At 36.1% G+C, this 25009-nt stretch overlaps 1 protein-coding gene and 1 long non-coding RNA gene across 12 annotated transcripts in view; one reads left to right on the top strand and one right to left on the bottom strand.

Annotated features, from left to right (window-relative positions):
- LOC147656700 (uncharacterized) overlaps positions 1-25009 on the top strand; it is a 165817-nt gene that overhangs the window by 95405 nt on the left and 45403 nt on the right. The window lies entirely within an intron of this gene.
- The window catches only part of LOC147656701 (uncharacterized), a 94148-nt gene that overhangs the window by 26837 nt on the left and 42302 nt on the right, over positions 1-25009 (bottom strand). The window contains exons 2-3 of the long non-coding RNA XR_015293711.1: positions 17477-17559; positions 13301-13348 (exon numbers count right to left, since the gene is read on the bottom strand). This is a non-coding gene — a long non-coding RNA (uncharacterized LOC147656701). The remainder of the gene's footprint in view (positions 1-13300; positions 13349-17476; positions 17560-25009) is intronic.

Below are 25009 nucleotides of genomic sequence, written 5' to 3'. Positions count from 1 at the left end.
TTCACCACGTTCATCACCAGCTGCAGCAAGTCGAGGATTTATATATATAGGAGCGGTAACGTCACATGGGAAACCGAAAAAAAGGTCGACGACTCTTTTAACGGCGACCGGTGTTCATTCATATTTATAGCGATGAATGAAAACTCCGTGTCGTGTAGGTTCGATCGATCCACGGTCCTTGTCGATTCTCGCGTTCGTTCCTTGCAAAAAAAAAAAAAAAATGCAATTTTAATCCATCGCAAAGAAAACAACCGTAAAAAAAAAAAAAAAAAAAAGAATGTAAGTCGGGAATTTAAATTCATTTGTTTAATTATATAACACACTCGAACGATTGAGAAAGCGGTATTTTCTTTCTGATCGTGTTTTTAGAATGGTACGGATCATTACTCCAAACGAAACGAACGAAACAAAGGATCACATGTAATTAACTCCGTTTATTATTTTAATTAAAGTGCACGTTAAGAAAATGTTAATTTTTTGGTTGAAAGAAAAATTCGAGAAATTTAAGAATCGTTATACTTTTTTTCAACTACTTCTTTTTTACATACATGGTTCTCCATTGTGCATCCCATTTAATTATAATAATAATAATAATAATAAACGTTCTATTTAGCTTTTTTTATTTTTCGAAATATATATTAAGTTATAGGAATCTAGAATCAGATCTACCATTTATTATCCCGAAACAAAATCCCCTTCACAAGAAGAGAAAAAAAATTACGAGGCAAAATACGATAATCAGAATTTAAATAACGAGAATTATCATAGATTAAATCATATTGTTAAAAAACCATTTAGTTCAACTCGACTCGAACGCCCTCCTTTTTCCCAAGAAATACACACACACACCAATCTTTCGAATTGGCATTTTTCTGGCTGCACCCCTCGTTTTCCACCGCGTTTTTCCGTGTACACAGCAATGACGAAACAAGATTATCGATGAACGGGCGATCAATGCGGTCGAATACGTGACCGGCAGACGACGTTACACCGTGTTTTCGATTTTGCCTGTCCCGTCACCGGCTAACGTCTGCTCTCTACGTGCCACGAGCTTCGTTAAAGCGATGCCAGACTTCTCGCCCTCGCCGTGGAAACCTCGTTAACAGAGCAAATAAGTAATCGCCGTGCCTCTGCCACGACACTATTCGCTCCCAGGTGTTCCGTGCTGATCGGTATTCAGTTCGTCGAAAACACTTTCTTTTCGTCGAAGCCATTCCCCTCCCCCCTTTCTACTTTTTCCATCGTAATTTACAATAACGAAACTCTATTTACGTGATATACGTGGTATCTGATTAATTGAATTTCAGCTTGAATTCTTATTGTTCGATCACAATTAAATGTTTTTGTAATGTAATATATATATATATATATATATATATATATCTGTCCGTTTTCAAACAATTTGCTCTACCGTGAACAACACGCGAAAAGATTTGTATTTCTAGATATAAATCTCGATTTATTCCATTTTCCGTACTCGATGGAAATATTTCATTTCGCGATAATGATTTTAATTCCGATCGAATGGGCAACAGCAAAGCGTTCGATCGGCAGTGAAATACCGAAAAACTGCTCGTCGCGATAATAAAAAAAAAAAATAGGGAAAAGAAGGATGGAGAGTGTGAAAATATAAGAAATAATACGGGTGAAAAGCGGAGGGGGGAGGCGATATCGTTATCTAACCCTTCCAGTTCACAAATCTGTGGAAAAGCAGCGGCGTATGGCTCACTTCCTGAAGATAATGCACGCACCGCTAGTGAAATAAGGTCGATTATTTGCACGCGACATCGTGGCGTACGCGTCGATTCTAGTAAAAATGTCGACATTGTCGATCCTCGTGACTGGCACGTGGCAATCTAGGCCCAACCGATCGTTTCGTAAACTGTCAAAATACTGTCCTCGAGTATTTGTCCCTTCCGTTTCTTATTTTTCCGTCTCGCCAAATTATTTTCTCGCGTGTGGAAAAATTGGACAATCGTGTCGAAATTGTAATCAGCAACGTTTCTCTTTTATTTTTATTTTTTTTTTTTTTTCGAATTTTGCGAATTTCATTTAATTATAGCTTTCTCCTCGTATTCTCCTCGTGGAGAATGTAGCTCGGTATTACGATCGATAAATGTCGCGATTATATATCGAAACAGGGGACTGGGATGATGGCAAGCTTCTTCCTCGATATCTCGTTAAATCTAGATTCGTCTTTTTTTTTTTTTTTTTCTTTTTCACGAAAGATGGTCTCTTTTTAATAATAAACGATACATTAAGGAAAAAGATTCGTTAAATTTGAACGGAGACGATGTGTTTGAGGAAGAGACATGATGAGAGGAGGAACGAAAAAGAAGTCGGATGTTAGCGTAGAAAGAGACACGAAGAATCGAAGATATTTCGCTTCCTGAATATATATAATATGTATGTACGGGTGAAACGGGGTCAATTGTTTGCACATAACGCTTAATGGAAAACGAGTACGCCGCTGCGTGTCAAGGTTCTTTTGCGTCATTTATTGCACGCCACGTGCCACAGAGTTAATTAAACCTCGTCTTAATTATATATAATACGTATAATCAACTGGACATCGCGCGACTTGCCTCGTGCTCGCCGATTTATTGTGTACGTGTCAACCGGCAAATTTACCCGATTAGATAATCCTCAAGCGTGTTTTCATTTCTTTTCACTGTTTTATATGTGTAACGAAAAATATCGTGATATTTTTATGAAAATTAATTTCTTCTTTTTTTTTTTTTTTTTTTTTTAATGAAAAAGGTTATAAATCTAGATACGTCTGACGGTATTAGTCAATTTTTTTTTTTCTCTCTTCTCTTCTTTCATGTTAATAGTCGGCAATCGATTTCAAACTAATTACTGTAATACCGGTAAAATTATTTTTCGACTTCTTTTTATTCCTGTTACAAAATTATTTTCGCAACATTTCCTTGAAACCTCGATGGATTATTTTTTATTTATTACATAGTATCTTTTTCTTTCTCCTTTTGGAATTCTATATTTTCACAGATTATTTTTTTCAATCAAGTTTTTATAGTTGAACAATTTTTCTCAAAAATTAACAACTGTGTTATTCGAGCAATTATCGGATAAGGCAAGCTTCGTTATGTATGATTGTAAATGACATCATCATCCCTCGAATTCGTATTGTATCGTTAAGGGTTGATATTAACAAGGATGCTGATGCATTATTAACGTATCTATTAACGACGTCGTGGAAGGCGCAGGCAAAATGAATCCGTCGCGGCATTATAACGTGCTCTATTATTTTATCGTTCAGGAAACATTATCTAATTTGCTTTGTTACTTTGTGTATAAATCACCGTTCCATATCATCAGGCAAGCGTAGTACGATTTTTTGTGCGTTATAGGAATAATTATCAAGTCGCGATAAAACGACGAGGAAGATCCGCTCGAAAGGATGCGGTGGAAAGTTTTGCGTGAAAAATTGGAAACACCGAGAAGTTATTTTCGAGGCCTTTTCCGTTTACGTAAATCCGGAAATGAAGAGCGTTGCTCGTGTCTATTATTTTGAATGATCGTCAAAAAAAAAATAAAATAAAATAAAAATTGTTAGCGATAAAAGAAATACGCATATGTGAAATTGTTGTAATTAGTATCGACATTGTGGCAAATTCTTACTTAACGAAGTTTCGTTAGTAGTAGGAAGATAAAATCGAAATTTTCGATACAAAAAAAAAAAAAAAGAAATATCCAACGATGAACTTTAAACACACCTCCTCGCGATGAAATTTTTCGTTCAACTGAACTTTCAATCACAGTTCTCGCGATTTTACGTTACATATCGAGACAATTCGAATTAAAAAAAAAAAAAAAAATTGTTCCTTTTAAAAAGCGTTCGAACACTTGGGTTGGCTGGTCGAAATAGCTGGCAAGGACAGGCTCTGAAGCGGAAACTCTCTTACGAAACAGAATTTCTTGTGGAACGCAAGAATTCTGTTACGCGATTCGTACGCGATGCTGCGTAGTAAATACGTTTCGAATCGGAAACAATAATTTCCGCGCTGATGTAATCGTTTCGGTGAACGTATAATGCCCGCAATGAAATAAACATCGATGTCGCCGCTATCGTGTTCCCGACTCGTGGAACGACGACGCTTCAACAGGCGCCTTTTTTCTTTTTCTTTTTTTCTTCCACTTTTTCTTTTTTTTTTTTTTTTTTCCTCTCTCGATTCGATCATCGAAACGATGAAGAATAATACGCGACGATCATGCTCGTGCTCGTCGAGTACTCGGCTAATAATCTCCAACCAATATTTGTCGTTTCGAAACGCAACCTATATTTCTCTCCATCTTCATTTTATCATATCCATATTTTCTTCGATACTAATTTTTTTTATCTCGTACAACTATTATAAGTTTCGTTCTACTGTTACGTTGTTATCGTGTTTCGAGGATATACATTCATTTTGTTTTTGCACGAAAAAAAAAAAAAAAAATTAAAAAAAGAGTTTCTTATTTCCTATTTACAAAAATCCAATTTTTCCAAAATCGACGATACGAATAATTGGAGCGAGCAGAAATTTCCCTCTTCCTTCCCGTTCCTTTTCCCTCCACGTCTCGTTAGAAGCGGCACGATTTTCCCCGTTCGACTCGAAAGTTTCTTTTCTTTCTTTGCCGTGGCATCATCCGTTTCGCTGAACGGGGGCCCCCATAAATTATTCCCCTGGAAGAAGAACAAGCTGCGCGGGGGTTCCAAGGAGTGGAGTTCTCCCTTTCGCCCGGGAATCGAGGGAGAATTTAGTTAGAAATGGCGGCACGAGACGGTACGAGGGACGAAATCGAGTAGTCGATAGGCCTCCGTGCCCTCTTGTCGCGATGTCCCTCGGGGGAGGGCTCTCGTCCATCCAGTCCTGTAATTACACGGACGCCACCTCCTCTCTCCCTCTCCTTTTTGAAGTTGGCACGCCCGCGGAATAAGTTTACCCGGCTCCTTGGCCTCCTCTGATTAACCCTCCTGAGATTAGCTTCCTGATGGCGCTGGAATTATTTTATCCCGTGTTATCGACGACACCAACCTGTTTCCGCCTCCCCCGCGCCTCTGTTATTCTTTCGGCCCCCGTGCCATCCCCGAGGATAGAGAAGAAATTTTCGTGTACAAACGAAAATGAAAAGGGATTCCGTTCCGTTTCTCTAAAATTTCGTAATTTCGCGATTTTTCTCGGATGCAATTATAATTCTCGGATTAAATGTTTAATTTGCGTATTTGGTCAATGGTTGCTTGATATTCGATTGGTCTTGAGATTGTAAGAAGAGAAAAATGATATAAGTTATGTGATTTTTTTTTTTTTCATTTTCGAATGACGCGTTGTTTAAAACGAAAGCGATATTCTCTTTTTTCACACGCACATTTATTTATAAACGTGAGTTCGAGAAGTTATTAATCCACCAATTATCAATGTCGTCTGTAATTTTTTCTTTTTCTTTTCAATTAATTTATTACCATTTGAATTCTCTCTTCTATCAAAATATCATTTTCATATTTTGAAAAAAAAAAAAAAAGAGAGAGATACTCGCGATAATATATTAAATTTTTTCTTTTTTAAATCAAAAAAATGATTTTTGTATCTCCAATTTGTATAATGGACTTGAGTCGAAGTATCCATTAGTCAAATATACCGTGTAACGTATTTTAATGTAACTCGATTACGTAAATTACTTTATTTACAGTTTTTCAATAATATTGCGCGTTATTTTTATCGCTCGGTGTGTTCGTTATACTTAAAAAAAAAGAAAAAAAAGAATTACAAATGTCCAGTTTTCGAACGATAATCACGAACGAATAATTTCACAATTCAATCATTTGCACGTGTGACTTACGAAGGATGATAAACTAATAATTACACCTTCATTCGTAATAAATAACACAGCAATATCGTTTCTCTCGTATATATCGATGGCATAAAAGTAATCGAGTCTATTTCGAAATTTTTCAAGTTCGAAAAGGCTAAGAGGTTGGAGCAACGAACAAAGGAGAATCTGTTACATCGATCGTTACCCTTAAGACATTCTAATTATAAATTTTTCACCGATAAGATCCATCGGGACGAAGCTAATATTGGCACATCGAGTGATTTTAATTTTACACTCAAAGAGAATCGAGTTTGTTTAAAAGGGGGGAGGGGGATCCCAACTACGTCCATCTCATTTTCTTCGTGGCTTGGGATATTATTCGAGCAAATTATTTGGAAAAATAATCATTAAGATAATATGTTATCGTACGTATAGTTATGTACGTTTTATTCGAGGTAATCACGTTAATTTATTTAAATTCAGAGAAACTGGTCTTCTTTTTCTTTTTTTTTTTCTTTCTTTCTTTATTTTTCTCGATCATTTCTCGCCATTTAATTTTCGAATGAAATAATTTTTCATTTTCATCTTCATTCGTGAAAAATCATCGTCGCAAGCATAATCGATTCCATTTCGTTTCGAAACTTGCTTGCAGAAGAAGAGTATCAGTTCTCCTTGAGGATTCTCGACAGAATTAATATTCACGCGATTAATCGTGAGTTTTATGAGTTTTTTTTTTCTTCTTTTTCTTCTTGTTGATTTTTCTTAATGTCGAGAAGTCAAAACCGCGACAAATTGCGCTTACAAATCTTGTTGATCTTCCTACGATTAAAGCACGATGAATACTTGGTAAGATGATGAACAAGATAATGACAACAAGTATGACAATTCGAGAAAAGAAAAAAAACAAAGTAATTACTTCCGTTCTTGGTAATTTTTCGAATTGGAGAGGAGATTATTCGTTAAATTGAACTTCACTTTTCGCCGGGATCAAATCGAAACATTTGGCAAGTAAATATATGTCGCGTTATATCTCATTTGAAAAGATCACTTCGATATTTCGATCATTTTTTCCATGATCACGTCAATTTGTGTGCAATTTGCGTAAACGCAAACGATGATCAAACGTCACGTGGATAGAAGGAAGCTTGATGAATAGAGGCAGTTTATGCATTTATGGAAAACTTAAATGTTCAAGAAAAAAAAAAATCTAATTTAATTTAATTTATTTCACTTAGCAAGTTTTAATGATCTTTTATATACAAAAAAAAAAAAAAGAAAAGAAAAGAAAAAAGAGTAATTAAGAGTTACATTATACATACAAAATTATACAGCACACAATGCTGATTAGGCTCATTTTGTTGCGAGAATGAATCGACAAGTCGTAAATGTACGACGAGAAACGGAGAGTATTTGAGAAGCCTCGGTTGTATCGGGAGTAGCGGAAAATTTCCAACGAGTGGAATATTAAAGATATATATTAGAATGTATCAGATTTTTCTCGAAATTTTCACATGACCATGATCTATGATCAACGTATACTTATCAAATAATTAAATTAAAATATCTATTATGAAATTTATTATCAATCGATTTTCCCAAATGAAAACGAAACGAAACGATCACGTTTAAATCCGATCAAATATTAATATATGTAACACCGATCAAAAGAATGTCTTTATCTCTAGATATCGATCTCGAATTCGATAATAAATCCGAAACGATATTATAAACGCTCGTGTCCATCAAGCGACATATTTTCTTTTTTCAATCGACGCGTGAGAATCAATTTCTCGTTTTTCTTTTTTTTTTTTTTCCTTTTTTTTTCTTTTTTTCTTTTTTTTTTTTGCATTTCTCGAATTTATGCGTTGTCGTCACTTGACACTTCCCGCAAGGTGACAAAGCACGGTCACTTCAAGTTTGTTTGCATTTCCATCGAAGATTCTGCGATTGTCTGCGCGCAACGTTTCCGATCAAGATTGCGGCGAGAGGGAGACCTTAGCAACACAAAAACGGGAAGAGCGCTTCCTGTTGCTCTTCTGTCCCACGACCGTGACTCGATGACATTGTTCGTTACGAGTATGAATGCTCGAGTAAGAAGAGTGTTGAGAGCTGTTTTTCTTCGTATTCGATATGCGAATACGGTAAAACTCTTTCTCGAAAGAGAGAGGGGGGCAAAGAGAGAGAAAGAGAGTTGTGTTTCTTGCGAGTGGACATTGCACGATGAGAGTGATCGATCTGGCTGACTCTGATACTTAACGAGATTAATCCTCGAACAGTGAGGATTATTATTGGACGATCAATTTTCGACACGCAGTGTAATATTTGTATTATACGTAAGAAAATCATGAGATGAGAATAATTCTTGTCGAGAGATGTGTTCGGATGTGGGGGTATTGGAGAAGAAAAAGGAAAAAAGAATTGTTGGGAATTGCAGGAATTGACATTGTGGCGAGAGTGAGTGTCCAACACCTGGAAGATAATTAATTTTAAACGGTGAAAATTATTATACAGCGATGCGGTATGCTAGTAGAAGTACTATAATAAGGTAGTCACTTGGAAGGAATAATGTTGAGAAGATGATTCCCGGGATCCATTTGAAAGTAAAACTTGGGAATTCTTGCCAAGTGAACATTGTAATGAGAGTAATTATTCGACAGTAAAGTTATTGTTAGTGTTGTTAATAAATTACTCTTGAGAATGACTCTCGAGAAAAACTTACTCTCGAATATGCTCTTTTCAATTGCAATTCAATGGATTGAAAAAAATTTTTATTTATTAAACGAATTTTTAATAGGAAAATCCATGAAAAGACTCAACTTTCTTATTCGTGTTATGTTTTTTTAATTAAAGCAGAAATTATTATTTGTTTTTTATAATTTTTCTAATCTCTCGTATATATAAAATGCTGCTTTCCTCTTTCTCCTTATTTTTAATTCAATTAATTTAATCATTACGTTAAATCCATATATTAAATTTCGTGTTTAATCAAATTTAGCGATACAGGTATACATTTTTTAATATAGCATAGAAATTCGTTTCGTTGTAAAGTATGAAAAAAAAAAGAAAAAAGAAAGAAAAGAAAGATCCAATAATTTTTCTTTCGTGTCGTCAATCTGTCTACGATCCATTCGATAATATTCGATCGAGAGTTGTTTGGCTGGAAACCGACGTAGAGACAGACTGTCTGTCCGGTAAAAGTCCGAATTGATCGTACACGACGGAGCATTAGCATAATCCAATGACTCGAGAATACATTCCGAACTTCCTCTTATATGCTTCAATCACGGAAACGGTTGACATACTTGCACGAGCCATGATGAATAATAAAAGACACAATATTGACAGTGCGCACGACAAATCGCTTAATTATTCAAACTTAGCCTTTCCTGCTGATTCCTCGCTTCTTTATTCAACAAACGTCAAGGATGTATGGAAACAATCGTGGAATGGTATAAAAAAAAAAAAAAAAAAATCGTTACATCATTCGCGAAACGAAGACAATTTGTGTAAATCGATTTTCCTTTACCTAGAATTTCTCGATCGATTTTCGATCGAATATTTAATTCTTATCAACAATTTCTTACGTTAGATGATAGTCGATAGATGAAATAGAATGAAATAGAATATTACAACAATAATTTAAACAACATGTTGCAGACATATTGCGATTATTATTTGATTTTCTAAATCCATCATCTGTAGCTAGCATCGCATCCTGTTACGAAATAAATGAAATAAAATAAAATAATGTAAAGTAAATTGGAAAGTGGGTAATAAATGGATCAAAAAAAAAAGTAAGCTTATCGTTACGAGATTAACACATCCGGAAAGAAGATCGAAACGCCTGTAATATTTATCTCTTTTCTAACGTTGCACAACAGCATATCAATATATTATTATCTATATTATTACGTGTATCCTATACAGCCAATCATCTTATTTACATCCTATTTTCACCCTCTCGCAGTGACCGCATTGTTTTGGGGTTGCTCGAAGGATAAGTGCACGATTTTCTTGGAAATGCACGATGATCGAGGCGCACCGGCAAGGTCGCCTCTCTCTCTCCTTCATCGATCTTCGCGCATTTATAATTCTATTTATAGCGATAATAAGTAGAAATCTTTATGTAACGCCGCTAACGGAACTTTCTGCACGAGGCTCGACCTACTTCTCTTTTCACGCTGCCTTGGCTAGATCTACCAAATAGAGATTTCGGGTTAATTAACAGGCCGATTCGTGTTCACTTATTGTAATATCCTATTTGACCAAATGTTATATCGTTTCATAATCAATCTTTGACTAAGATAATTTGTTGAATTGCACGAACAAATTTAATTAATTAATCGACAACTTTTTCTCTACCAAACATTAGCCTTCGATGCTAATTACAGAATCTAAATATATACGGATTAATTGTAATTTTTAACTTTTTAAAGATAATTCAATTGTTACTTCTATCACAATATCGATTGCTCGAATCGATCGATTTCAACATCTCTTTCTAAAAGACGGGGTCCCTCTTTCACTCAAATCTTTAAGACGGGAAGAAGGGAGCAACAAGTAGTAAGAAAACCACCAGTTCCAGCCAGAGTTGCGGAAGGGTTATTACGCGTTTGGCTGCGTCGCACTTATGTCACGCATCTTTGTTCGCACGTGCCCTTTGTCCTCGCCCGTGGGCGTCGAAAAAGAGACGATTTGCACGAGCAAACGCACGCCTGCACGTTGCAGATAACTTACTCCGCTCCTTCCTGACCTATTTCTTCCTCAACGTCCTCGTGCACAATTCCAAACACTCTACTGTTCGCCAAATCAACTTCTCAATTGAACAATTTCAAACTAATCTCCTCGCACTAATAAATAATTTCGAAATAGGATAACGATGAATAATTGGCACATCTCTGCCAGAGTTTCGCGCGTGTATGTACGACACAGGATGGGTTTTTCACGATGAATAATAATTTTGACAACGGATCGATTGGGAAGGGTTGGAAGGAAATCGTATCGCGTCCTCTCGGCGAAAGAGAAGTTGCGGGCTCGTGAGGGATGTGCAGGGGAGCGTGAAGGGAAGCCGGTGCAACAAGTACGCAATTCAGGAAAGTTGCGCCGCGTCGATAAGGCAATTATTCGGTTGCGCCGCCTCGCAAGAACAATGCCTTTTGTCGGATGAGGCAACAACGGGGTTATGGAAAGACGCGCAACAGGGAGGAGGGAGCGTCTTTATTATGCGACTAGGCCTAGAGACACCTGTGTATATCGGGGAGGGGGGACACTTCTTCTTCTTCTTCTTCTTCTTCGGCCATTTGTCGGCGAGACAGCGGAGCAGACAGTCTCGCGACTCGATTTTTCTCCGCGATTCAACATTTCTCCCTCCCCGAATAAGCTGTTGCATGTAGCTCGAACGATAATTTTTGACGAAATTCTCGACGAAATTTTTCGGAAATTTCGGATTTATAACAATTGGCGAACGATTCAAAATCACCGGGGAATTGAAGGAATTAAAGAAGGATTTATAATTCGTCGCGGATCTTGAGCCGAGTTTGTTCAATATTTCGTTGCAAGGCTGAACATATACAAATTTGAAATAATACGTGAAAGCAGCTTTCTTTTTCTCGTTTCTTTAAAATTCTGACAATTTATTTTCTTATGCTGCAATATTCACGATTACAATTAAGAAAATAATTTATTTTGGGATAATTTGAATAAGGTATTTAAAAATATAACCGATATATAAACTTCCTAGTGACATTTTTATTTATTAAGAAATACGATAACTCCAGATATTTATCCAGAATTATTTATCGTGTTTGTTCTAGATTATTGTTCTCGATTTCGATACAATTTGAAATTCTTTCGATATTTTTCTGTTCCTTCTCTTCCTTTTTTCCCTGTTTAATAATAATTTATCATTCACAAATCGGCCCGATACCCGATTTTATCGAAGCCGAATGTTTAACAGGAAACGGAAACTTAACATTTAACCTTCGACTCTCGACGACTCACGTTCAGATTAAGTTTGTTTACAAATTGCAACGCGATAAGTAGTCGGGGTTTCACGAACAGTTGCTTATCAACTTCGCTTTATTATTTCCACTATAATTAGGCGAAAGAATGCTATAATGTATTTTCGCGGTAATAATAGGAATATTTGTTAAGATAAGCGATTGCGCGACATTTCAGAATCACTATTACCGTATTAACCTTTCGTTTGAACTGAGCAAGAGAAAATAAGGAAATGATCTTCGAACTTTAAATGTGTGGTAGGTTATCGAGAGGTCTCTTTTTTTTTGTCGCATGCTTGCATTATAAATACGGAAAAGTAAAAAAAAAAAAAAGAAAAAAAAAAAGAAAGAAAGAAAGAAAGAAAGAATCGTCGCTGCGTGATAATTTCCTTAAAATAAACGCACATATCGATTTCAAGTGGAAATTTTCGAAGCGTAGCCCTTTAAAACGTTTTCGTTTCTTTCAATTCTATTTTAAAATTTGTTTTTTTCTCTCTCTCTCTCTATTCATTCGAGGAAAGAAGGAAAGATAATTACGATTAATTATTCTTCTTCTATTCGCTTAAGAATAAAGAAAAAGAAAAAAAGCGGTCGACGTTGAAGCGAAGTTCATAAAATTTTTTGTATTGTTAAACCATAGTTCTATTCTAATGCAGTTTTTGTATTCAATCCAAGGAAAAAAAAAAAAGGGAAATTGCGATATGCACATATTCAACAATTCTTTTTCCATTCGTTTAAAGGAAAAAAGAATCGTAGGGGAAAAAACATGACAGTAAATTTAAAAACGAAACGAAATTAGGACAAGAATTAAAAAAAAAAAAAAATGTAATAAAATTGCAAGAAAGCAAACTGAATACTCTTCTTCGACTACAACACACAATAAAAATAAATATGCAATTTATTTCCGTTTACGCGAACAATTATCAAAGACTCGATGAAAACACGATAATTTAATACTAGAATTACCAATTTATAATACGTAAATATGTAAATCTATAGATATAATTGTAGACAGATGATTAAAATTAATATAGTATTATATTATCTAGTATTATGTTTGCAATGTACATAGTATTACAATCGATTATCCGATCTAATATGGATGAAGTGCTAATAGAATAATCGAGAACATAATGGGAACATAAATATTTTTTTATAAATTCGAAAAATTATTATCTAACTCCGTCCAAAAATTTTGTATATAAACGATTTTAAACAATTGAAAAACCTTATTCTTTCGATTAATTTGACAATTCTAATTCAGCGATTAACAGTGATAATTCGTGAGAGACAAACTCGAAGGAAAATCGATATCTCAAAGATTCATCTTCCTCCACGTTTTTCAATCATCGACATCATTTATTACGAGTCGTAATAATTAAACAAGCACACGTGCATCCTCATTTGCCTCCTCCGTACCGATTCTTCCAAGGATATTTGCCTCGAAAAAAAAATTAGAGACTAAAACTATTCTGGGCTTTACTTACGATCACGGAATTACACGCAACGCTAGAATCGCTGTCTGCGTCGGGATCCTGAAAGAAAGTAGAGAAATTAGATTTTTAGACTTGTGTTTAGATTTTCGATGAAATGGAGACTGCGATCGAAGGTGTTAATAGATCTGTACATTAATGAATTTGTATTATTACGATTTATGATATTTAACGATATGTTGAAGCTTACCTTTAATCAATGGTTTAAGAGAATTTCTTTAAGGGAAGATTCAAAATTGAGTTGAAAACAGATACGTGGATCGATTTTAGAATTTTCGTATCATACAATAAGTTTTATTCAACTGATTCGCTATGAAATCCTCCTTCAATTTTCCTAAACTTATGAGAACGTGCCCTTTATTGAATCCTCAAATACAGATATAAATTCCTAGCATCTTGTGAGAACGATATGCGAAATAATATTCACGAGCAGAAATATTTTTAAAGACGAAGGAGGAATTTACATTATAAAAAAAAATACAAAATATCGCACACTATGAATCTTCTTTATTTTTCTTCTTTATTCGGTTTCAAGCGTGTGCATAGTGGAAACGCAACTAGACACCCGCGTAGGATCTTGGGATGCGTGCAAATAAGGATCGCGGCAGGCCGGGCGCAAGTGTGGCGCAATTCGAACGCGACTCAAATTTGTAGCAAGGGGGGCTGGAATGTATTTTCGGCCGTGTGGATAATAAGGCGAGGCAGTAGACGAGGCAGTAAAAACCGATTTACGATAGAACTATTTTCGATCTCCTAGATAAATCGAAATTAATTCCGTGCCCTCTTCGTGGTGGAAAAAAGTGTCCACGCGTTGTTTTACAAGGAAATTCGTGCGTAATAAAATAAATCTTTGATGAACCTTAAATTTTTATCGCCTTTTTGAAATATTTTTTGTATAAATGTAGTAAATAGAGGATTTTAAATTTTTGCTCCTTTAAATAAAGGTGTATTTAGAAAAACGAAAATGATTGTTGAAAATTATATTAATTCGTGGAAGATTGATTTTATCGAAGTAAGTTTCCATTGATACAAAACAGAATTATTGTTTGTTTTGCGTACAAGCATCCGAAGGTTTCTCTCTCTCTCTATATGTATATATATATATATATTCGAGCGAATTCTCGGGTAATTCGTTAATGATCCCTGCTGTATAAACAGCTGATCAGAAAACAAGATATGAGAAAGAAATTTACACTTTTATCTTTCACAACGATCGATTCTGCGGCGCAATTCCAACGATTCCACGTCTAAAAATTGATTCCTCATCGACGAACGAATCTTGCTCGCTGCGTGTTTACATACACGTTGTGCGGTAAATCATCGGAATAGTTTCTGAGAAAGAAAGAAAAAAAAAAAAAAAAAAAAAAATTGGTTGGTCGACCGAAACGAGCATTGCGTAAAATCGAAAGGCCCTCGATGAACAGCCTTCCCCGGTTACGAAGGAATTCGTGGAAAGAAAATATTGCCCGTGTTTTCCACAAGGTTTGTAGACATTTTCTCTAGTTTGCTTGCTCTTCGTATTTTATTATCATTGCTTGACCCCCTTCACATTCCAAACGCATAGATGGATTATATTATGAGATTTCTTGGAAATTTAATTAATCGCATATCCGATGAATTTATTTATTTATTTGCTTGCTGAACGTGAGTTAAGGTATGAAAAAAATGCCTTGCTTCCTCACGATGCGTGAGAAATATAATTCGAAAGATCTCTACCATAGGAAATATTTATCCTACGAATCCAAGTTTACGTTTACTTGTATCGTTAAAAATCGGTTTTAAATATTCAACTTTCGTCGGTCGAGTACAAATAATTCTAGTTCCAAGTAGTCGTAAAATCGAGAATTTTTCAATCAATTTGACTTCCTTCGATCCACGATCGAACGATTTATTTCGATTGAATCGAGGCTGGAACGGTTGAAGAACGGTACATATACATACATATATATATAACATTCCTGTTCACGATGTAATCAACGAGTAATAGTTTACGAGACTTTAGTTGTCACCCATTGTCGTGACAAAAGTTTCAAACGAGGACTCGCTGCTTCCTCGAACGCGACACGGACACCGATTTCTAGCTGGTACCCTAGTACGTTATCTTTCGCAAGTGGTTTCACTTATGCAAATAATTCCACACGGGTGAGAGAGAAGCGGGTCGTCGGCATGTCGCGGATCCGATTGCAACAAAATTAATTATTGTCGCCGGTTTTATCTGATCATCGAGCCGATAGATTTATTCCTCCTCGCGAGCGAGAGAAAATAGGCTTTTATTTCGCGTAAAGGCAAGAAGGAGTCGAATTTTTTTTTTTTTTTTTCTATCTTTTGGACGGATGATAAATGATCGAACGTTCATTGATCCCTTTGCATTTTTAAGAACGCTATAATCGACTTCTTGATAAGAGTCTTTCGAATAATTATTTTCTCCATTGAAATTCGTTCCAACGTTGAGTCGATTCGATTCAAATGGAAAGCGTTGTTATTATTATCTTAGTTGCATCGATGTTAACTTCGAGAGCAAGCAAAAAGAAAAATAATATTCCGCGTGTATTATGCGACATTTATTCCGCATATTTATGAAAGAAGGCGCCACGCGGGCGAATTTTTCGATTCCTCTACAATTGGCTCGATGACAAACGACCCTTGAAACGCTCCTCGGTCCCTTTTGCATTTCTAATGATCCTGGAACGAAGCATTGTTGCGTTAATGTTACTTCGAAAAACGTTTCGTTCCGCGTATAATCGGGAGGAAGAAGAAGTGCGGCATCCATTTCTTGGGCAACTATCAATCTTCCTGAACGAAAGGTGAAACAATGGCGGAAGATAAATCAATCTTATCGAAAACAAATTCTACCCGAAACGAAAACGTAGAGTTACATATTATTGAAATTCGACCTCGGTTCTATGATACAACGTTTCTGCAACTCATCGACACTAATACACTTCGAGACGCGGATCTTGTACTTATTTTGCTCCCCAGTGGAGGGAGAAAACTTGTGTAACGATCTGAAATACTTCGGCGGAGCTGGTAAAAATGCGGGGGAAAGGGATCGATCTCGTTAAAACTACCCCTACTCTTGTACACCGAAAGAAGAAAGGAAATCTGTTTTAACGAATCCCTCGATCACCCTATGATTCATTACAGTTCGCTACAAATAAAAAAAAAATTAAAAAAAAAACGATTGTGAATCCATCACGGTCCCGTACTACTACTTGAATCCTACGAAGAGGAAACTTGAAACAACAGATTCGAACTGGTATTATTAATCAGTTTATCGAAGAGTACGCGTATAGCCTTATATTTTTAAAAATTTACCCCTCGAAATCGGAATCACTGATCATCGATCGTTCGAAATAATTCGAATAATGTTAAAACTCGTCGTAACAAGTGCTCTTACTCGAGTTAACCAACGAGTTAGATTCACAAAGAACGGCGGATTCTCCCTCGCACAGATTCTCTTAGGAGGGGGAGGGGGGGTTAACACGTGCGCGCAAAGGGAGAAAGCGGTTGAAATAAAGATCGGGGGCCCACGGATCCGGATATAATCGGATGAAGCCGTCTGGCCGTGCCTCGGAGACGTGATGGATGAAAGGTGTTCCAGTTATGTGGATTCCGTTGCGCGGGATGATGAATGAACCGCAGCACCCGGAGGCGCTCGAATTTCAGCTTTGGAGCGGCGAGCAAAGAGAGCGGCGTGGATCGACGACGAGACAACGACCGCCGTGATTTCCAGAGAATGGAGAGCGACCGGCCTTCCTCCACGTGTCCAACACGACCAATCCAAACCGCGCGCTTTACCCGCTTCCCTTTGCTCTTGGAAAATGGTGGAGGAGGAGATTTTGTAACGACGATAATTTCTCGACGAAATTTATTATAAAACAAAATGGCGAGGAGAATGGGGGTAAGATAATTTGCAATTTTCGTCCAACTTTTAAGTTAAGGATAACTTGTTCCAAAAAAAAAAAAAAAAAAGAAGAAGGAAAATGTATTATTTACATCTTTCCTCGAATAATGATGATTCGAGTAAAAACATGTGCAACGTGAAAAAGAAAAAAGAAAGAGATGAAGGTATTAGTAAAAGTCTTGGATGGAGCCTGGAACGAAGCAAATGTATTCCAAATGTGATGCGTTGTTAGTTGTACCGAGATCCAAATGAATCAATCAACTCACGCAACTTCATTTTCCCGAAGAATCGATGTATCAACGCTCCTCGGAAGCTCCACGCTCGGTTGTCATCGCACTTCGACTGAAAGCTATCAGCAAAAAGCAATTGATTACAATTTATCATTGTTAACAATTGGATACGGATGCTTCATTTATTCAACGCTACGTATATCCATCGTTTATCGTTCCATTGATTATTGCTCGTTTAAAACATATTTCGAAATACCATCCTTCGAAAAACCACCCTCTGGTAATCGCGTCGGAGTGATCTGTCGATCGGCACTCGGCAATTATTTCCTTTCCCTTCGAGAAGAGAAAAGTATTATTGGTGGAGATTCGCCGTATTAGCTCGACAAATTGGTTGTTCGCGCAACTTGGCATAGCTGAGGTGTGTTAAGGGTTGCGGTGTATGTCGCCACGTCCCGCTAAGGTTTCAGTATTATTGGCTAACCGATAGGTTACCGTGTCAATCTGTCTAGACCGACACGTGTCGCGTGATCGATAACCACCTCCTTCGTATCGGTTAAATCGTCGCCATCACGTTGGAGGAAAAATCTCGAAATTCTGGGTCTCTGGTGCGCGAGCAAGTGAAGCTATCCGAGGGGAATTATTATTATTATTGAAAATTGCAGATGGAGAAATTTTGCACAGGCGCAGAATTATTAGGAATGTTTAACTTAGGGAGACAATTTCGATTTTTCTTACAAAATATTATAAACTCGCGCCGTATCCTGGTTAAATTATTTTGATTGTAATGTTGATTTTTTATACGAGCAAAGGAGAAATCTCTTAAATTTGTTTGGATATTACGAGTCGTTTCACGTTCTCGTGTAAAATTGGATTAATTTATGATAATTAAAACGTGTAACTATCGTGTAAAAAATGAATTTATTTAGATTCAAAAATAAGATTCGAAGAGTATTTCGTATTTAAATTAATTCGATACACTAAGCACATTGGTATAAATATCATTTCGATTTTCGATCAAAAAAGTAAACGGAACAAGCGAAATCGATGAAAGCATTTAAGTTGTATGAAACGAATAATAAAAATCTCTAATCCGATCGAATCTTCAAACAGAAGATTCATTCTCAGTCGAAGAATTTAAATTATCGCTTATTACATCGTTTCTTTCTTTTTTTTTTTTTTTTTTTTTTAGGAAAGAGCGGAAATATCTCAAACGAGAGAGGAAATGTTCGTTCGATGGATAATCATACGAAGGACGAAGATTCAAAAATATTTAGCTGGTCGAACGAGGAGATAAGTTTGAATACCGACGAGCCGGGTTGTTCAAACAGGAGGCAGTGTCGGCGGGCGCAAATGCCTCGTTAAACATTTTCGACATCGGGCCACTTAAACTGTACGATACCCAAATATTTCAAGCTTACACTTAACCGCGCCAAAATATCCAAAAATTAACGCAGGCAACGTCGTAATAGATATTCCGCGATATCTCGAAAAATACGAGATGAAGAGAGACCGAAAATAAAAAACCTGAGAGAAGATTTTCGATAGTGGAAACGAACATTCATAAATGCTAAAAGAGAAAAAAAAAAGATAGAAGCTTCCTTTTTGAGAAAAAAGAATCGAGGAAGATAAGAGTCGTGAGAGAACTCGATCGCTTCAGATGAAAATTTTCTGATTTTTGTTGAAACTATATGTATCGTCAAATATTTGGCTCATAGTGATGCAAACTCTAGCGAATGCATTATTACGTCTTGGAACAGCGTTTTTCGATAATTGTCTACAAAATAATCATCCCAAGTAAAAATTTTGTTATTTTAAAATCTTAATATTTAGACAATAGTCGTACTTAACATATATTTGTTTACAAGATTTGAACGATTCAAAAATACGCGTTTATAATATTTTTTTTTTTTAAAAAATGAATTCTCCATCTTTAAGATATCCTCCAATCATATTCAACAAAACCATTTAATTCGTAAAAAGAATCCGCAAATATATATTTTTTTTTATAGTTGAACCTTGGTAGTTTAGCCTTGTAGACGATAATAAAGTTAAAGTCTTTTTCCGAGCGCTTGGTTCTTGAGAGGGTGGTTAAAGCTGATTCCCGTTGTCGGATCAGCGCATCGGTTCGACCAATGACGTAATTCATAAATATTTCCGACAATTGGCGTCCGCTTTCTCCCCTCCTCCGTGTCCGGGAAACGCTTAAGAGATTAAACCGGACGGTTCAAAGTTCTTGTCTCCCGTGTAAACACTTTAATGGAGGCCAGAAGCGGGTGTGCACCTGTTGCGCCGACCACCACGACCGAAAAATATTTCGAACTCATCGGCCATCCTGCTCGGCTTCGGGCCGAGTTCGGGCTTTTTACCATGGCCGAGTCCGTTAATAAAATTCGCTCGAATTCACGCCCTTCCACCCCAACTCCTGCCCAAGATCTTTTTACACACAACTCGGTGTACGAAATTCGATGGCGATTTAAGAGAAACAGAATTGTCAAAGAGAATTAAAAATCGTTGAGTTAATAAAGGGATAGCGAATTATTATAATTTTATAATATATATTTTTTAAAGCTTGGAACCCTTAAGTTACGTTCCAAGTTTAGAATTTTATTAAAATTACTGAAATCGATAATTGTAATTGTTAAAGTAAGTAGGAGGAAAATTTAATATAATATCCAGATAATTGTATCGATTTTTCTTATTCTTATTATTATTTTTTTTTTTTTTTTTTTTTTAGGAACATTCTAATAATCGTGATTTCGAATCGTAAATAATTCATGTGACACCATTGATTACTTACACGAGGAAGCGGAATTTCTTTTCGGACGAAGCTCGATCGGCTCGTAAATTTCCCTCGTCATTATCTGACCCGCGAAATCTCTAATATTTATTCGCCGAGGTATTTGGAGAGCGAGAAAGAATGAGGATAATTATGAAGCCAGTGTGTACGTACAGGTATTCGATCGGCGACGAAATTACAAACGCGGAAATTATGTAAACGAAGAAGCCGATAAGTTTTAAATATATATATATATATTTATATATATATATTTATAGACGTAATTATACGAGCCGCTTTTTCCATTGAATAATTTACGATTTTTTGCGAAATCACGAACCTCGAGTAAATCATTTCGATCCTCTGTCGCTTTTTCTCTCTCTCTCTATCGGTCTTTGTACAGTATGATGAACAGAATGATGCACGAGTTAAGTAAAAAAATTAGATTGTTATAATTGAAATGACGGAATTCTAAACTGATAGTATTTATAGTTTTATCGTTTATCGATAAATTTACAAAAGAAAATGATACACGAAAATATTAAAAATTATTTCGGATAATCCGTAACGAGGAGGACAATATAAAAATCCGTTGCGCTCGATTTTATTTCTTGATTCTGTTTGCTAATAAAAAAAATTTTTGTAAAAAAATCAATTTGTAAATGCGTCAATTCGGAAAAAAAACGAAACGCTGTGAAACCATATTTTTTTACATTCTATTAAAAAAAAAGAAAATATGACGGAGATAATAGAAGAGATTATTTTATAAATAATCTCGAACGAATAATTTATTCGTATTATTTACGTATTATTACGTCGTTTATTCGCGAGAAGAAAAAAACTAGACGTTCGATTATTTTTTTCGATTCGATGTATCACATTAGCCACGATAACGTAAACACGATAATTGCGTGTTGCTCGATCAAAGCGGAAACCACGCGCGTAATAACCCATCGCCAATTGTGACCGCGTCCTTTTTTTCTTCCTTTTTTTTTTTTTTTTTTTTTTTTGCGAAATTAATTACACCGCAGATAGGATGAAAAAAACATCGAGAAAAATAGCATATTAACGAGGATAATGACGAGGATAATTCTTAATTCGTTGTTAACGCGTGTTGTTAATACGAACAGAAGAAAAGAAAATGTTGATGATGATGATGTAAGATACAGTTAGCGTTTCAAACTAATCGCTTTTTCAATGATATCTCCGAGAGATTTAATTAAATTCTGATAATTAAAAGTGGTATTAGATCGGCCAGTCACGGCGCAAAGATAAAAGTAATTAGGATCGGAGAAACGTATTATTTAATGCGTGGAATTTAAATTCGTCGCGATCACGTTGGTGTTGTTTTCACCATTGAAAGAACACGTTCTAATAATCACCTGAATGATCAATAAGACGCGATTCGAAATACGCGAGCTGACAGAGATACGAAAAGTTAACAGAGATCTAACGATTATTTTCGAAATCATAAATCATCCCACTACGAAACCGGTTCCACTCGATTCATTGACGATTAACGATCAATGAGTTTTACTACAGAATTTCGGTAGATCATTCAATAAACTCGTCGTACGTTTACACCACGAATTTTCACACAAACAATAATTATTTCTCAGACATACAAAATCGCTTTGAAATGTGTGGAATTTCTGATCGATCAATAGTTGAACACCTTGCCAAATATTTCTTATTCGTACGCTCGATAAATGTAGATACTCGCGCAACGGTAAATTCGATCCTGGATACTTACATTGCAGGATCAACAGCTTCGAAACTGAATTGAGCAAAATTATACACGTCGGATCTCGCGATAATTTCGAATCGTCTTTCTACCAGTCGTCGTTTTAATTAAATAATTCAACGCGTTCGATATCTGATTACCACAATTTCAATGACTCTAATTGCGACTCTACTTGCATTAGAGATCCAACGATAGTACGATAGTGACGAACTATCGTTGATCGGCAATTATCGGTTGATATCGATCGGGGAATTAATTTCGTTGTAACTGGTCGTTGTGCTCGTCGATAACGCATCACCGGCTAATAGAACAACAAACGCGAGATATCGCCCGGTGATATCGATGGCCATGATCGTTATGAAAAGTGACGTGTCGGGATCAACGGCGATAAGATCTTTATTATGTTTAACGATCACCGGTGCACTTTGCCCGAAACAGGTTGGAATGGCATCGTGTAAAAGGGGGGATTAGCGAAGTATTTTCGATCGTGTCGCGTGCTGCGCAAATATTCGCGCAAATATTTTCATAGCTAAGTAAACGGATCATCCTTTCTTATGAATCTTCGTTATTGTACGCTTCTTCTTTGTGTTTGACGTGTTATTGACGTTATTAAATGACGTTATTGCGGCAAGGCAAGTATGAATTAATCCGTGAGATTGGCGAGGTGGGATCGGATAAGTGCCAGCCAATTTTTATTTTTTTATTATTTCACGATTCGAAATATTCGAAGGGAAGTTTTTCAATTTTTTTTTTTTCGCGAGAGAATGCAATTCAAATAGTTTCTGAATAAAGTAATAATTGTTTTATCGGGATCCGGGAACTTTTTAATTGTCTTTTAATTTTTTAAATACCTTTTTTTTTTCTTGCACAATTTTCGACAAAACGATAGCACTTAATGGTATTGAATTATTAGTTAAAATAGCGGGGTTTAAATATGTCGCGAATTGTAATCTTTGTAAGTAAAATACGTTGCTTAAAAAGTTATCGTTTTAAACATCTCTTTGTTATTAGGTACATTAGGAACGTTGCGGTATTAGGCTAGATTTAGATCAGACAGTTGAATTAAGGAACTGTGTTTAGATCAAGTTCGGGAACAAATTTAATTCAAGTTTGAATTCGCAATTATTTTCTGTCTCGCGTTTCAGCAATGGCAATCGAATAAGTTTAACTTCAATTCTGAATTTATTTCACGACTTCGACGAGTTTGATTCTAATCTAATCTAATCTAAAACGATCCAACGTTCGTAATAAATTTTCTACGCGTTATAAAAAATAATTATACTTTACTTGATACTTTCTCGATACGGTAGAAGTAGTGACGACAGAGATCTTCTGCCCCCTCCTCCCCCATCAATTTGTAAAAATATTTTCAAAACATTCGAGTTTGTTCGCACTCTCGTAAAAAATTCATGCGTCATGCGTGGTAACCAATTTTTTTTTCTTTTTGCGTCACGAATCAATTCAATGAGCGACAAACATCGACAAGAATTTTCCAAATACGAACGTCAAACGGAAGATACCAGAACGATATTTATCCATCGATCCAAAGGTGTACAGGTACAGCACTATCGAGAAACAACAAACCAATAAGAATCATGATGAAAGAACGATGATGTTTCGTACAGGTTTCCTCGGTCAGAGGAATCTTCTGGGAAGTTTTATTCGTGATCGATCGATCGAGCGACATTTCGTCCAACTACGTCTGGAGAATTTATTATGTATGAACGAGAATTAATTAGAAACGAAATTCCGCAAATAATTAAATGCAAACGTATTCAAGGGGCCCGAAGTTGGCCGAGCTTCTATCGTGCAACATTCTTGCATAATGATATCCAGAAAAGCAGAACCGATTGACGTCTTGTTACATAATCCGCGAATGGAATTCCGGATCGCAACAAGTAGCAAGGCGATGGCCACTTTTGAATCGAATAAACCTTTGATACGTACGATTTCTTCAACTTTTGATATTATTTTCCAAATGATTTTCTACTAATAAAGAATCGAAAGATTCCTTCAACAATTTGTCGAGGAATTAAAGAACGACTTTTGTTTTGCAAATTTGTTACGTAAATATGTATCGTGTACAAGGTGTAAAAACAATCGAAAGAAACTAATCTAAATGCTTTTGTTTTTTTAGCCGTGGAAGAAGGAAAATCGTGAAAAAAAAAAAGAGGCATTTTTTTTTTATCACGGTATTTTTCTCAGAGCAGATAAAGAAATACATTCGACCATTTCAAAAACAAATAAATTATCTAAAGTGCCATTTTAGTGTTATTACGTAAAATGAATTAGTATTAGTAGAACGGTTACAAAAAACGTGTCGCAAACAGTTGGCCTGCAATTTAACCTAACTTAACCTTAAATAGTTTTGAAAATTTGTAAGAGAGTATAATTGCATAACAATTTATGCTTCGATGAGAAATTTCTTTGAAACTCAACCAACTTCTAATTTTCATCATTTCTTCCATCTTCTTAGATACTTTATTACGACAACAACAACTACGAATCCCCTGTTAATCCATTAATTATTCCCAATTAATCCATTAACACCTTCGTGAGCGTCACATAAAACACGATTACTCGTTTAATCTCGCCGATAATACGAAATATAGGATAATTCGAAAATATCCGACACTCGAACAATGTTCAAACATCGTCCAATTTAATTTCTCTTCGGTTAGACGAAGAAGATTTGGATCGGTGGAACAAGGACAGAAAGGGAAAGGGGCTGCTGTAAATTACAGCAATTGTTTTTACAGAACGTTTGCGGGTTGGCGAGGATCGACAGGTCGATGGTTGGCGCAGTTGGCTCGTTCCGCCCGGGCCATTCGGGGATTTGACTCGTTTATTTCAGCAGGGGCCCCGAGTTTCGCGGCTCGTTAGCACACCCGGAAAATCCGCAAACAACCGCCCTCCAAACTTTTCAGTCGCGATTAATTCCCTCGGAAACCCCGACTCTTCCACTTTCTTGCTCCGCTCTCGCGGTGTATCGATCGCTGACACCGCGAGAAAACGTCTGCTAATGGTAATTCTTCTCCTAGTTGTAATT

This window comes from Apis florea, unplaced genomic scaffold, assembly GCF_048593485.1.
Source record: "Apis florea isolate Af1SG1 unplaced genomic scaffold, ASM4859348v1 contig_3496_pilon, whole genome shotgun sequence".
Taxonomy (NCBI): domain Eukaryota; kingdom Metazoa; phylum Arthropoda; class Insecta; order Hymenoptera; family Apidae; genus Apis; species Apis florea.
This window is presented reverse-complemented; position numbering and strand designations above follow the sequence as displayed.